The sequence below is a fragment of the Sinocyclocheilus anshuiensis genome, unplaced genomic scaffold (assembly GCF_001515605.1).
Source record: "Sinocyclocheilus anshuiensis isolate Anshui unplaced genomic scaffold, SAMN03320099.WGS_v1.1 scaffold207, whole genome shotgun sequence".
Taxonomy (NCBI): domain Eukaryota; kingdom Metazoa; phylum Chordata; class Actinopteri; order Cypriniformes; family Cyprinidae; genus Sinocyclocheilus; species Sinocyclocheilus anshuiensis.
This window is the reverse complement of record NW_015551045.1, coordinates 3,400,037-3,414,562: the sequence shown is the minus strand read 5'-3', so window position 1 is coordinate 3,414,562 and position 14,526 is coordinate 3,400,037. Positions and strand designations below refer to the sequence as shown.

The following is a 14,526-nucleotide window of genomic DNA, read 5'->3' as shown; positions in this document are numbered from 1 at the left end:
ACACTTGCCTCCACTTTGGACTTTTGGCACTTGTGTGTGTTTTGAACAAGGAATTGTGAATGGAAAAGAGCTGCCTAAAAGATTCTTCAAAATAATCTGGGGTTTCAGGGTTTGGAACAACACCAGGTCTTGTAAAATAATAACATAATGTTGACTAAACTATTACTTTAATTGGTGATTCTCTGCCAAAGGGTCACCGTAGCCTTCATTTAAGCGCTTGGAAACGATCCGCGGCGATGTATTCAAACCCTCCTCCGAGCGGGAAATTTGTCGCCATCCAGCACCCATCTGCGAGTGAGGGAAGGAGGGGGCGGGAAGGTTCGTTTGAGGAGGGCAGGCTTTCCAACGTTACTAGCGCTCCCCCACTACCCTCATTTCAGCATCTGAGGCAAATACTTCAAAATACACCCATTGGACATGAAAGAATTCACTGGAAAATAAGCGGAAAGACAGAGGGGGAAATCAGCTGCCAGAGCTCAGAAAGTGTCTGAAGTCCGTCGGAAGAAAACAAGGATTTATCTCTGGTGAGGTACATTTCATGTTATAATGACTGAATGATGCGTAAAATGCGTGTCATATAGATATAAAGACAGGGAAACGCTGTTAAAGACATGCCTTCGTAAAATCCCGCAGTGTTTTATTCACGAGTAAGTGTGTTTTTCAGAGGAATACGACATTTGTTTTAAGGTTTAACAGGTCTCTTCTCGCCGCAGCAGACTACAGATACACTGAGGTGAACCTGACCAGGAGCGAGAGCTTATCACTGGCAAGACTGACGACTTGAGATGATATCACTTAAAATATTGCTTTCCCCCATTTATTAAGATCAATTTTACTCACGCTGTCGATCGGTAGCGAATTTATTCACACTGTTGAAATACTGATGATGCGACATAAAGCTTTTGTTTTACTGAGGTAAAAGTCAACGTGTAACTAACTATGAGTTGTGCGTTTTATAGTCGTCTATTTTATTAATGGAAAATGTGATAGAAAATTGATTACTCTTGTAGTAGCGTATAACCTTGAATGAAAACTTACTACATTTTAGGATTCTTCAAGATTATTTCCATACAAAATTCCAATGTATTATCTGAGAAGGAATGTGCTACTGTCGTCATATTCGGAACTTAAATATTCTTAAATATTGTAATATTCCAACGAATAAATTCAGTGTTCAAAATAAATAAATAATAAAAGAAAATACAGCTAAGCCTTGGAAATTCGATCGATCGGATCCCAGTGTGTCAGAGATAACACTTGGATTGCGCGTGCGTTTTCTGTAGTTTGTTCCGTCTGCTGGTTTTCATATCGTGACAAATCATTTCAGTCAATAGATAGCCTATTATGGTCTTCATGGAGTTACTTTATTTATGAGCTCAACAGTAACGCGCTTATGCAACCGGTTTCTAATGCAAGTGAGCTTGCTTTCAAATGGGTGGAAGACGTCTGACTGTTTATTAAAAGAGAGCGAGAGAGAGAAAAAAAGGGGGGTTTAGTGCGCAAACAAGCGCCTTGGGTATGTATGAATACACTTTTATCATGTAGCTACTGGAGGTCCTGCATTTACACGGTGCTTATAACAATTATTGCAGCTTGCATCAAAACTGTTAAAGGAATATTTACCCCAAAATAAAAATTCTGTCATTATTTAATCATCATGATGTCGCTTCCAAATGGCCATCCACCCATCTAACCCTATAGGACAAGAGGTTTGGAAAATGGATGGATGGATGGATGTTGTGCCAATTTTTTTTTCTTTTTCTTTTCTTTTCTGATGTCCATGCTAATGTCCTAAGTTTTTGTGAGGAACAGAATGGAAACGTTAAATTCTTCCTCTTTGCAGGTTTTTTTTTTTTTTTAAATCTCATTCACACTTGCAAGTCAAGTAAGTTTCATTGTGAATGATCATTAGACATGTTAAAACCAATTATGTTTACTATCAGCCCTGCAATGGATGTGTTTTAAGACGCCATGTTTGACGAAAGTGAGATTTATTTATTTATGGGTCTTTTGGCTTTTGATAGGAAAGTGTAAAATTGACAGAGATTGGAAAAATTCGAGCTCAGGTCCACATACATTATCATTCCATGACATTTCAGTGCATGTGCATTACATGAGAGTTCGGTGGGGGGTTTGGAGATGTTCATTGAAAAAAACTATTCACATTTCCTTTTTTTTTTCTTCACAAAATTGTAGGACTTGGAATATAGACTGCAAAGTACTTCAGTGGTAATTAAATGTAATTTTTAGAGCTCAAAAGGCCTTGTTCCCATTCACATGGATTACAGCTGCATGATTTTATTCTTTCTTTCACGACATCTGCATTTTACAGAAGAAAGAAAACAATGTGGGTTTGGAACTAGAAGGTAACCTCATGATACACATTGACAAAACATCCGGCATGATTCAATACATTTTTATGGAGAATCATAACATAATTTGACAACAACAGGATGTTCAAGAAAGAGAGTGAAATTAAGCTAGACATACACATGTTAATAGGAGAAAGACCTGGCCACATAAATGTGTCTCTGCAAAACGAATATAAATTCAATAGAGTTCACATCACTGAATGCAACAAATGTCCTGCATTTTATTTATTGTCAGCTAATTTCAAGATCAAATGCTGCAATAAGAAAGAAAGCGACAACAGCACTGGTGACAGAATTTAGTGTTCACCACTTATAGCAAAACTGACTGTGTGTTGAGCTCCAGTATGTGATGCAGAACGTTGAGTTTCATTTGCGACAGTTTGCACATCTGCTTGCCGAGGAGAGATGCTCATCTCCAGCAGGCCTTACCTGTGGCTTTCTGGCTTGTTGCAGCAGCACTGTGGTAGTTGAGTTGACTATGCCTTTATTTTATTTTATTTAAATAAACTATGTCTTTAGAAAAACAGAAAATATGTTTAAACCTTTTTATATAAATAGTTTATACTAAAGGTTGAACAGTAGAAGAAATTAACTCATATAGCATTGCTTTTGGTGTATATCCCAACCCTTGAAAGACAAGGCGTACAGATGTGAAATGGCCTGGAACAGATTGAAAACCACATTAAAGTTGTGAAGACCATAGCCCAGATATCTTGGCAAGGCCATGGTAATGAGGGCAGTAGTAGATAAGAAACATGGCAGGTTAAGTGCTGAAAGCTGAAGGTCTGTGAGCTCCAGAAGACTCCTCCCTCAAGGGAGCCATTTTCAGCTAGCCTGTGAGCTCGGCTCGGGCCAGAGTTAAAATTATAGCTCCAAATGCAGTGCTCAAAGCAAGAAAATAAACCCACTTTCAGCACTTCTGCAAAACTGAGAGAAGTGGGCATCAGTTTGTGTCTGCTCTCTCTCTCTCTCTCTAGCTTTAGTTCAACTAACTTCAAGGAAAGATTAATGCTTTACATTAGCATTTCACTTTAAAGGAATGGTGCCAAAGTGATTAAAGTTACTTCGAGGAATTATTAGTTTGTGCTGTTGTTTGTCACAACCATCCATTATTCCTAACTTTTAAAACTGGCTTCTGTCCCCAAGATATCAAAGCTGCTTGTCCTTTTTCAGGCAACTGACATTTGCATATTAAAATTGAATTAATTTTTATATATTTATTTATTCATAAGGTTGGAGGGAGGCAATGTTATTCTAGAATGTTATACCCTCTTCGACTCTCTGACATTTGACCACCTGTTTTAATCTAAATGAACCATGACTCATCCACCGTGGAGTTGCAGGGTTTTGCTATTAACCTTGCCCTACCCTTTACACCTTGTTTTCAATATGCAGAGTGAGGCATATAACAAGATGACTTCTTAACTGTGACTGTATCTAAACAGACTTTTCACCATTACTTCGACCTTTCAAGTGCTTGGAGCTCAGAGCCTCTTTTTTAGTGGGCGGCTATGCTGGAAAGAAGTGAAAAATCCAGATTTACACGTCAAACTGGGATGGCTGAAGAAAAGCACTGCCTTTTTTTCTAATGCAGAAAAATGTGTCTGAGCTCTCCAAATCCTTAGTATTTGGTATTCCTAGATGACTCAGCAGTTTTTACACCTCTGTAGTAGGATTATTTGACAATCCCCATTGAAATTTGCATGTGGTCAGCATGCAGGAGGAAAACACAAAGGAGAACGTGCCAGCTAGACGGTCAAAGTTATGTGTTGTCTCATGTCAGACCTGGCCTGGTTGTATCTGACTAGAATACTAGCATGGGTCAGAATGGTCATATTATAATTTTTTTTTTTTGGGCAGATTTCCCCCAATACTGCTTCACTTTAGGAGAATGATACAATTTACCTGTAAAACTTGACAGTGCTTTGTTTGTTTATTATTACACATTTTCAGAAACACGACAAAAGAAACAATGGTTTTGAAAACCAAGACAAATCATAACCCAAACTATTAGCATACAGTAAAATAGATTGGTTTACTTTAGTGTGATTGTGTTAGAGATGCCAGCTTGAGCTTAAATCACTGTCCCTTCAGCCGCATAACCAGAAAGGAAAAGTAGAGCTGGGGTTAATCAATTCTGACAGGAGGTAAACTAGGTGAGCCTTTTTAATGGCAAGAAGACTCTACCGGGGTCAGTCAAGAGCTTGTCACTCACTAGTACAAGCAGTGAGTAGACAGAGATATGTGAAAGGAGAAATGAAAGTTAGCCTAGAGCACTCATGACTCACTGATTCAGCTCATGCACCTAAAGAGCTGTAGCCAATGAAAATCTTATTTGCATCTATTTAATGTATTTGTGAAATTCAGAAAGACCACTTAACATGCAAATATCTTATGTATGTGCAAGAAAATTCAGTACAATTCACCTGTGAAGACTTTTTTATGATAAGAAGACAAATTTATTAGTTCAGCTAGTTTAGATTCTTTAATTTCCAAAAGAAATAAAATATGGTAATTTGCTCCCTGCCAGGACATAGGATTTACACTTCAGTGGCCAACACTTCTCATCTTCTAAAGGTAGCTGTCACACATTTTAGCATGCATATAATGTTCATTAAGTAGCTTCAAGGGTACTTGGACTTCATTTGATTCGTAGTCAAAACTGCTTCAAATAAATATCGATAAACTGTGTTTGATAAGGCCAGTTTGAAGGGAACATGCTTTTTTTAAACAAGTCCTTTTTTTCTTTGTTCAATTTTTTATTGACAGCTGAACTTGGAAGTTGAAGAGACAAAAGGGAAAACAGAAGACTTGCAAAGTCAAAGATAAGGACGGAATTAATTTTAGGTCGAAAAAATCCAGGTCACAGCCTCACATTCTCCCGATAGCTTATCTGCTTATCTTCTTCACAGAATTTTTGGTGGCTGCCTGCTCACAAGCATATAATGACCTGGACTCTTCCATAAAAATTCAACCCGTTAGCCATATTGGGCTTCAGGCACAGATTGGGACCATTACTCAAAGCTTGGTCATTTCTCTACTTTTCAATCGTTTGGTCCTGTGGCTGCACTAGTCTCGTTAACTATGTGTTGTCTGCATCACACTAATTTTCTCCTGCCTGCCAGAACCCAGTCAACTTTTTACTTTCCATTTCTTCCCTATTAATCATTTCGCCACTCATTATTTCATGTAGAGTCAGTTGGGATTGGTGGTGAGGCAGATAACGATAATGGTATTATGATTTCAGTTGGCATTAATTAGTATGATGGATAGAGTTTCAGATTGCATTAGCTATTGATCAAACCCGAGGCATCAAATGCGGTTGGTCAGCAGCAGGTTATCAAATTTAGGTATCTGGAAATGACATGATATCACTAAACTGTTGGCTAACAGATATGTTGTTTACATAGTGCATGCACGTGAGGGAAGAGAGCTTGAAACCTGTCACATCTGTCGGGCCAAAGTGCTTTGGTAGGAGAGATAATGCACAGTGACGCACATGGCACTTGACTGATGGTATTGATAAGTCACGAGTCCCACCAGAGCACAGGCATCTTGCGTTTTGTTTACCCTTTAGGTGACAGTCATCTGTGAGGCAGAACGTTAGAGTGGCTTTCTTCCTCAGTGGCGGTTACACCTGACAGATTCCACAAAATGTTCCTCCTCCAGGAGGATTTGCGAGAGGGAACACTCAAGTCTTGATAATCTAGGAGGAGACAGCCAAGCTCCAAATTGACTAGCAATGTGCAAAACTACATTCCATTCCAACTTCTCAAAATCAACTAGACCAAAGATACTGAAATTTTGTGTCCATTTTTTAGAAACGTTTAGAAAATGCGGTGTAATAAAATGACTTCATGTTACTTAATCATTGTTTGGTTTTAAAATGTGCCTTAATTAATTCATTTAATTTTCAAGATTTTTCAGTAATATTATTTTAAACTTGTAAATCATATTTATTCACAATTACAGTTTTAAAACTCCAGTAGATTTACTTAAATATATGCACAACTGCACACCAGCAAAACATTATAACCATAAAGACTGTCCACATTCAGGTTCACACACGGAATGTGTGTTCTGTGTTAAAGGTGTTAAGTGGCTGAATGCCAGTGGGCGGGGCCTATAGTGAGAAGAAGACTATTCATCAATGTCTTGCTCTGGAGGCAGTGCAGGGTTTCCCATACATTGATTTATTTGTGGCGGGCTGCCACAATATCAAAACTGACCGCCACAAATAGATTTTCCAAAAGGCTTTGACTTCGTTGAATAAACATGAGCACTGCATGTTTAAAAATCAAAAACCGGCTCGGGTGTTTTATATCACTGTATTTCAGAAGGAAAATGACTGTCTTCAGAAAATGTTCGATGTCATTTTCATTTCATTTTGCATGTAATGCCTGATAAAGCAGCGTTTGTGAGCGGAGCGCTGCTTTCTGTACAGCTGTTGCCGGAGAAACCTCTATCTCTCCCGCTCTAAAAGCGCCTCCTGCTGGCAGAAAATTAATTTGCATATTTATATGTGGGGGCGGGGGAGTGCCACCACAAATAGAGTGTAAGGCTGTGGGAAACACTGCAGTGTTTATGCAAACGACTGCACCCGAATGACGCCACCTTGCCCCTCAAATCCAAAACGAGCCGTTTTTGGAGCTTGATTAAATAAATGCTTTGTTTATAATGAGGAGGTACAAAGACCTCGTATATGCCAAAAGATCAAGGCAAATTTGATTTCTCATGTCATGACCCCTTTAAATCAGCAATATTTGTTGTTGTACTTTTTCTTTTAACATGCCTTAACCATACATTCATTCATGTTTATTTTGTGCTGTAACTGATATTAAAGCAGAGGAGACGATCAGTTCACATGTGCTTCGCGCTGCCACTTCTCTTGGAACTTAGGAGGTACAGCGATCTGTCACTCCACAGTGCTGAAATGGTATTTATTTTTTGAATGTTGAAAAAAATGGACAGAATTTGAAATCTGAGACATTGTTTCATATCCAAAGTAACAAAGCACAATGTTTTGTTTTTTTTTTTTTTTTGCGATTTATTGGATTTGAGGCACACTACAGTGTTCCGTTTATTAACTGAAAACAGGCCAGACTAATCGATTCTTGGGATTTAAGAATCAATAACATTTCGTATATTGATATTTTTACCCAGCCCTAATAACCGTGGTTTACCAAGCGAAAAACAGTAAAATGCTCTCAAATGCCCATCTGGTGCATGCGTTCATAGACTAACATCAGAGCTTTAGAGCCAAAGGAATGCAAGAAAGAATGTGCCCTGTAGGAATGGCCCCTCTCACATTATTATAATCGACAAGCCTGCAGTGTAGATCTTTTATTTCATTATAATGGTATTAATTATATGCATCATTATATGTTTAATTGCTATGCAGAGAAAGCAGCAAAATTCTAATTCTCAAAAAATTAAAACTGTAGCAGTGGATCACTGATGACCTTGTGACATATATGAATTTGACCCCGAGGACTGTGATTATCCCTGGGCTAGTTGATGGGTTGTCTGAAAAACTAGTTGCCCTTGATGAAGACCTGTATGATAATGCTGGTTTAGGATCGTGTCCAAGAGATAAATGGAACACAAAAGAATAAAAACATACCGGAGTATCCAGTTGTTTTTAAAAACCCTCTTAGAGAGTCTTAACAAGCATATCACACTGTCAGCATACTAAAGCCCTTTCTAAGAAATTGCTTTAAATGCATCCCTTTTTAAAGCTCTGCTGCTAAAAATATTGCAAAAAGAAAAAAAAAAAGTAGGTTATGATCTAATTGACCTCTTTAAACTGTACGAATCTTTCAGGTAGCTTTTCAGTGTTTACATATATTGACAGCCATCTTCGAAATGGATCCTCAAGAATGCATTTCACTAGTTGTATGTGGCTTAATTAAAAAAGCATCATAAAATGATGCATTGCTGTTATCGCATCTGATCATTGGTTTGACAGAGAGTTGTTCTTTGGCAGTGTGCCATGCATATATAAATAAGACAAGATGTGCAGGTGTGACTGAAACGTATTGGGAGTCTGTGGACTGGAGTTAATGAGTATATTTACCCAGTCATAGTGCCAAAAAAGGAGGGTCAACAGTTTGCACAAGAGACTTGGGCACCATTTTTCTGCAGAATATTGAGAATAAAATGCATTTTTTTTCTTAGAAACTAATCCTTGTTGTTGCTGCCTGAGAGATATAGCTTACTTTACTGTGTCCTCCACATCTTCATTTATTCAAAGACATACTGGTTGTTAAACCTTAGGTTCCACTTCAATTTCTGTGGACATGTCTCTTCTTTACCTCATTACCAACCTAGATGTTTCTGCAGCGTTACGTTCAAGCCATCACTTCATTCGGAGTTGTCACATGGATGGAAGGACTTTTCATTATCCATCTTATTGGAACCTCTTTTGTGTTCCACCAGCCTTGCCTGAGCACTGATATCTCTTGCCTTCGTTCCTTGGAGAGAGCTTTACTGGAGTGAGTGTATCATAAATGTGCTTTTTGACATTTGAGGGCGAGAAGCCTTAAAACCCCATTCGCCCTCAATCCGTCCGCCTGTCATCCCTTGCGTGCGACACACATGAAGCAGTGCTGATGCAGCAGGGTTGAAAGGTTGTTTCATGCAGACATGTTCAGACGTGTGCAAATTTATCTTGACACTATACAAGTTTGGGTTTGTTTTAAAATTAAAGCACTGCACTCTGGAGAACTTTGGCAATGTTGTTCTTTCCTCTTTACAGTGAAATTGCTTTTGCCCTTTTTGCCATCTCCATTTATTAAACTGTCTTTGTACCCTGGAAGAAAGATTTGTGTGTGTGTGTGTGTGTGTCAGTGTCTGTGTGAATGTGTTGGAAAGAGTGAAGAATCTTGACATTCTGTCAACCGGAACGGTTCAGTTGTAACAACTGCAAGCAAACAAGTTGTGACATACTTGATGTTACAGTACTGCAGCGATATTGCAGAGTAATTTTGTATTATGGCAGAAAGAGTTTGCTATGTATTCACGTCTGTATTCAAACTTTCTCAAAAATGTTACAAATTGTAGATCAGGTTTGTTTAATCATGCTTGTTTAAACAACTAAATAGAAAGCGAGAATCATATATAGTCATATAGCTATTCATAGCTAACAAGTATAGTTGCCAACTTCTGGTCATAGAATGGTATTAAAAGCTTGACCATTTATATCAGAGGTAGTTAAACAAACAAATCACCAGGTAATATCTATCCTTTTTTGTGAATAAAGTCGAGGCATGAAGTCATTTCACAGTCTGGAATTATCAATTTCCCCTGATCATTTTAAATGTTGCAATACCTTAATGGTGTGCCATAATTAATCAGTTTTAATGAGTTAATGTGCATGTGATTTTTTTTTTTTTGGCTAATGGCTCCTTGCCAGTGCACTCCATGCTCTCAGGAAGCATTGCTTAAAACCTCGACATGATGTATGATTCAAAGGTTTTATTAAATTTTGAGGTGTACCTAATGATACGCCAGAAGAGAGGATTATCAGTGTTGAGAGACATTAATGTTAAATGAGTGTTGTGCTTCATCATACTAGGTAAGACACTATTTCTGGTAGTGTTGTCAGAAGTACTGATAATTCAGTTCCAAGTTGATACTTACATTTTAAAAACGCAATGATACTGACACTGAGTACCAGGTCGGCTTGGTTGCCACTTGCTTTTAAATGCCCCTGTGCGTATTTGAGTTCTCTGTGAAAAACGTCAAAGGTTTCTATTTACAAAGTGTTTTTGGAGCGTTGAGCATTGTAGCCAATCACAAACATGCTTGATGAGCGTGTGAACACAATGGCCAATCAGAGGCTTTTACGCCAAATCCACTCAAAATGTCAGAGCTTGTTCACCATGAGCTCTGCATGCTCTGGAATCATTTCTCTATAACCAACAAAGTATAAACATAAATGAGATTCACTGTGCCGTATAGACATTTTTTTTATTATTATAATGGCAGTTTTCACTCAGTGAGCTTGTGCTGCAGGTGAAATGTGATATTAAATTTCTGAGATTTTTTTTTCATGCTGCTAAGTTTCAGGACTGATAACCATATATGTATATATATATATATATATATATATATATATAAAATATTTTTTTTATGCTACCTACTATTGTGTAGGCTACCTAATAATATGTATTATTCACTCAATAGCATTGATAATGACTAAACTTAAATAAACTAATTTTATTTGTTTAATATTTGTGTTTGTATTAAAAAAAAAAAACTTACAATAGTTTTTGCTATGGTACCAATATTGGTACAGAGAACTGGGTAATTTTACTGGTACTGATAACGACTACTGAAATTTTGGTACCGTGACAGGGCGAAAGTAGACATTGTTTCATTGTTCATCCATTCATTCTCCAAATGGCTTGTCCTATGTAGATTCACGGGATGCTGGAGCCTATTCCAGCATTCATTGTTCATATTTCATGTAAAGATATAAAGACTATGACAATGGTCTCTTGTTTGCTGCAAAAGGAGAGCTACACGTGTAAACACAATACAAATTTGGCTGTAAAAGCTGTGGCATGTAATCAGAGCATAGACAAACATTCTACAAGAAACTCAGCTGTTCATGTTGTTTCAGACTCGCATGAATGGACTTCTGGTGTGACAATCATTATTCCTAAACAATAGCAAAATGCACACAACAAGGACTCGATTTCCCAGTGTAATTCCCAGCTATCCAGATGAAGAGTGTGCTCAGAGTAAACAGCATTAGCATCAGCCGGTAGCAGTGCTCATGTATAGAGATGGAGTGATGAAGTGTGAGCCATTCTGAACTAACGCACAGAAAACACAATTTATAATGAGATTCCTTCCCTCCCCTTCTTGTCTGCAGCGATCAGTAGAGATGCCTTGTTTATGTTCAGCTCCAGTAGGCACTTCTTATGTTTTTCAGTCTGGAGACCAAAAACAAACCACAATAAAGTGTTGTTTTCTCTAAATAACAAAATATTGCAAACTGAACTTGAGGTGTGTTGGTTTCAGTGCAAGTTCATAGTTTTCTTTTTGTTGCCCTTTAGTCTATAATGTAATGGCATCCTAATATGACATAATACTGTATATCAAACATCCACAAAATTTGCATGCATTTGCAAGATACTACAATTCGTCCCCCTTGAGAAATATATTCTGATGGTGCCATGTCTAAGTTACACCTTTAAGTACAGCTAAAGAGGATGGTGACACTAAAGCTTAAAAAAGGACAATGAAAATAGTGTTACACTGTGTCCTAACTACACGCGATAAAAGGTATCTTTTCCATGTTAATCAGAGTTTTTGTCCTAACTAGCTGCGACGGCAACACGCAAAATTTCTATTTTAGAAACGGTTTCTATTTCCGCGACGTCACGGCTGGAACAACAACATACAAACTAATGACAGTGATAATCTCAGGTACAGATTATGTGCTTTATTCAATGTTAAAAGTGTCTAATGTGAGTTTGACTATCATATTGCATGGCATTTATATCCATACTTAAAGCAACAACAGACAGTTTACCTCAGATCTTGAAAATAAATTAAAGCAAAAATGTACATTAAAACTGTGAACTCGCTGCGAACCAACGAGTATATTCCATAACAAAGATGGTATCAGTCACTCAGTATGTACATTTAATAATGTTAAATTATAAACTTATCCATTTCGTTGCTTCAGAGAGAGCCCGCCCACACGCGCTTCTGATTGGCTGTGATATTTGATTGATTCTGTCGCGTCTAGTGTGGACACCTAAATTGCTTGTCGCTGGAATCTTGTTGCGTCGCGTGTAGTTAGGACACATTGTTATGTTTCATGTGTAAGAAGGTTTGTTTCCCACAAATCTATTATAAAGCTTTGAGCTATTTTAGACCTAAAGCTACAGATTAATATGAATAATTATCTATCAATATAGCACACAAAATGTAAAAATTATTTTATGTTGCTTTCATGGTACTATATAGTCATTTTTGTAGCTTGACAGTATGGATCGCCAACCACATTTACAAGAGCATCTTCAACATTTAGCAAATCATCTTTTTTTTTCTCTCTCTGCACACAAGAAAGAAATCCATGTAATCTATTTGAAATGACATTAGAGAGAGTAAATAAACAAAATGTTCATTTTTGGGAGAGCCTTTATTTATTCTGTTGGGGCTGCAATAATTGGTGGTCTATATCCAGTTATCTCCATTCAACCCAGCATCATTTATTGACAGAGAGTAATCACTTGTCTCCCAATGAGGATTTGCTACCTAGACAACCACTACTAGATATGCAGGCACCCATGACGGCCTATTGATAATTCTCATTATTAGTACCTTCAGAGAGCTCTCATGTGCAACTGAAATTAGCTGTGTGCTTTCAGTGGACCACAGCCTGTACAACACCACTGGTTTATGTTGTGTGTGGGGGTGACAAATGTGTGGTAACAGAGCATATAACCAGATAAGAGTGCTTAGCGACAAGCACAGGTGGCAGTGGTGTAGTGTAGTATTTTATCTTCAGAACAGAGCAGTAATGCATTAGGACAGGTTTCACCCACTAGGCGCGCTGGCACTGCACTTGCAGCTGGTCTCAATTGTAATGACGAACGTTATCATCGTTATCATCTATGTGTGACCAGTCATAGCAGCATGCTCTAGTGATCCTAATTGCCACATACTTTCGCATAATTAGTGGTGCTTGCCGAGGCAGGCATCACTGTTAATATTGCTCATAGTAATGGTAATTAAATTTAATAAACCCCTTACATTAAATGTGAAACTTCAGCACTAAAGTTTAATACTGTAAAATTATATATCAAAGCACTTTCTAGAGTAGTTCTAATGCTTTTTTTAAATGATTGGATTTAGTGCGTGGCACATGATAAAATGGGTAAACAAACCCTTGATTAAGATTTTAACGGAGTGCCTGAATCTTATTTAGAGACCATGATAGGGGCCAGTCCATCATTTTCAATGTTCCAGCAAATTCCTTCCGTCACAGGTAGTTCTGGCAATAGTTTGTTTTATGGGTATTGTAATGGACAATTCAACAAAAACAACTGAAATCTCTTAAATATGCCAAGTGGTCTAATAATTTAGAACCACTGTGTGTGTGTGTATATATATATATATATATATACAGGGCCTAAAACTAACTTTTTGCCACACCTGCCAATGGCCGGTAACATGATCAAATTTACCGGCCAAAATTTTTTTTTACCGGCCATGAAACTCTTTTTGCAAAAACAGGCAGTTATTACTACTACAACTAAACATATTTACACTGTTTTTAATTTGTTCTGCTGGTGCATTTTCCCTCAATATTACCTATTAATTATAGCCATTCAACATTACAGTATTGAAAGCCATTATTTTTAACATTTAATGGGCTCTGAAATATATAACAACTTTTAATTTAAGTGATTTTAAAACAATCTTCACATAAACTATATTACATATGCATAAACTATACATATTCATCTTTATTCAAGCTACAAAAGTTAATCAGTGACAAGAACAGTCCAAGAATTTCTCTTTTTCTTTTGTTCTTTGATTTACATACAGGTTTCACTTTAAAATCAGCGCAGTCTGTCGGCGCCGATGGCCTCGTGGGCAGCGTGCCGACATGTAGCGCCTTTGCGCTTCGGGTGTCCCGATTTTGAGTCCCGGCTTGTGGACCTTTCCCGATCCCACCCCCCTCTCTCTCTCAACCACTTTGCTTCCTGTCGACCTACTGTCCTATCTAAATAAAAGGCATAAAACGCCAAAAATAAATCTTAAATGTTTTTTTTTTAAATCAGTCTCTTTAAAACTTGATGCATATGACGCTTATCTGACACATATTCGATTTTCTCACAACTCTTTAAGGTCATTTAAGACTTTATAACTAAAACTACGTTTGCAAAGTAACTCGCCAAAACTGCGCATTTTGACATAATTGTGTGTGTGTTCGTGCATTGAAACGCTACTGGTGCGCTGTCTGAAGCGGCTCAGCGTATGTGTACAGCCGAATGCGCAGCCTTTCAAACTATACTGCACTGCACCGTTTAGGTGGTGTAACCCCAGGTATGTGTCGCCGCATTCTCGGGTTATGAAGAATAAAGAAGGGAAAAGTTAATCTTCCGAAATGAAGCAGCAAAATCTTCTC

At 37.7% G+C, this 14,526-nt stretch overlaps 1 protein-coding gene across 1 annotated transcript in view; it reads left to right on the top strand.

Moving 5' to 3' along the window:
* Positions 1-389: 389 nt before the first annotated feature.
* The window catches only part of LOC107661712 (gamma-aminobutyric acid receptor subunit alpha-3-like), a 151,893-nt gene continuing 137,756 nt past the window's right edge, over positions 390-14,526 (top strand). Inside the window, exon 1 of the mRNA XM_016451454.1 lies at positions 390-524. The gene's annotated coding sequence lies outside the window, so the exon portion shown is untranslated. The remainder of the gene's footprint in view (positions 525-14,526) is intronic.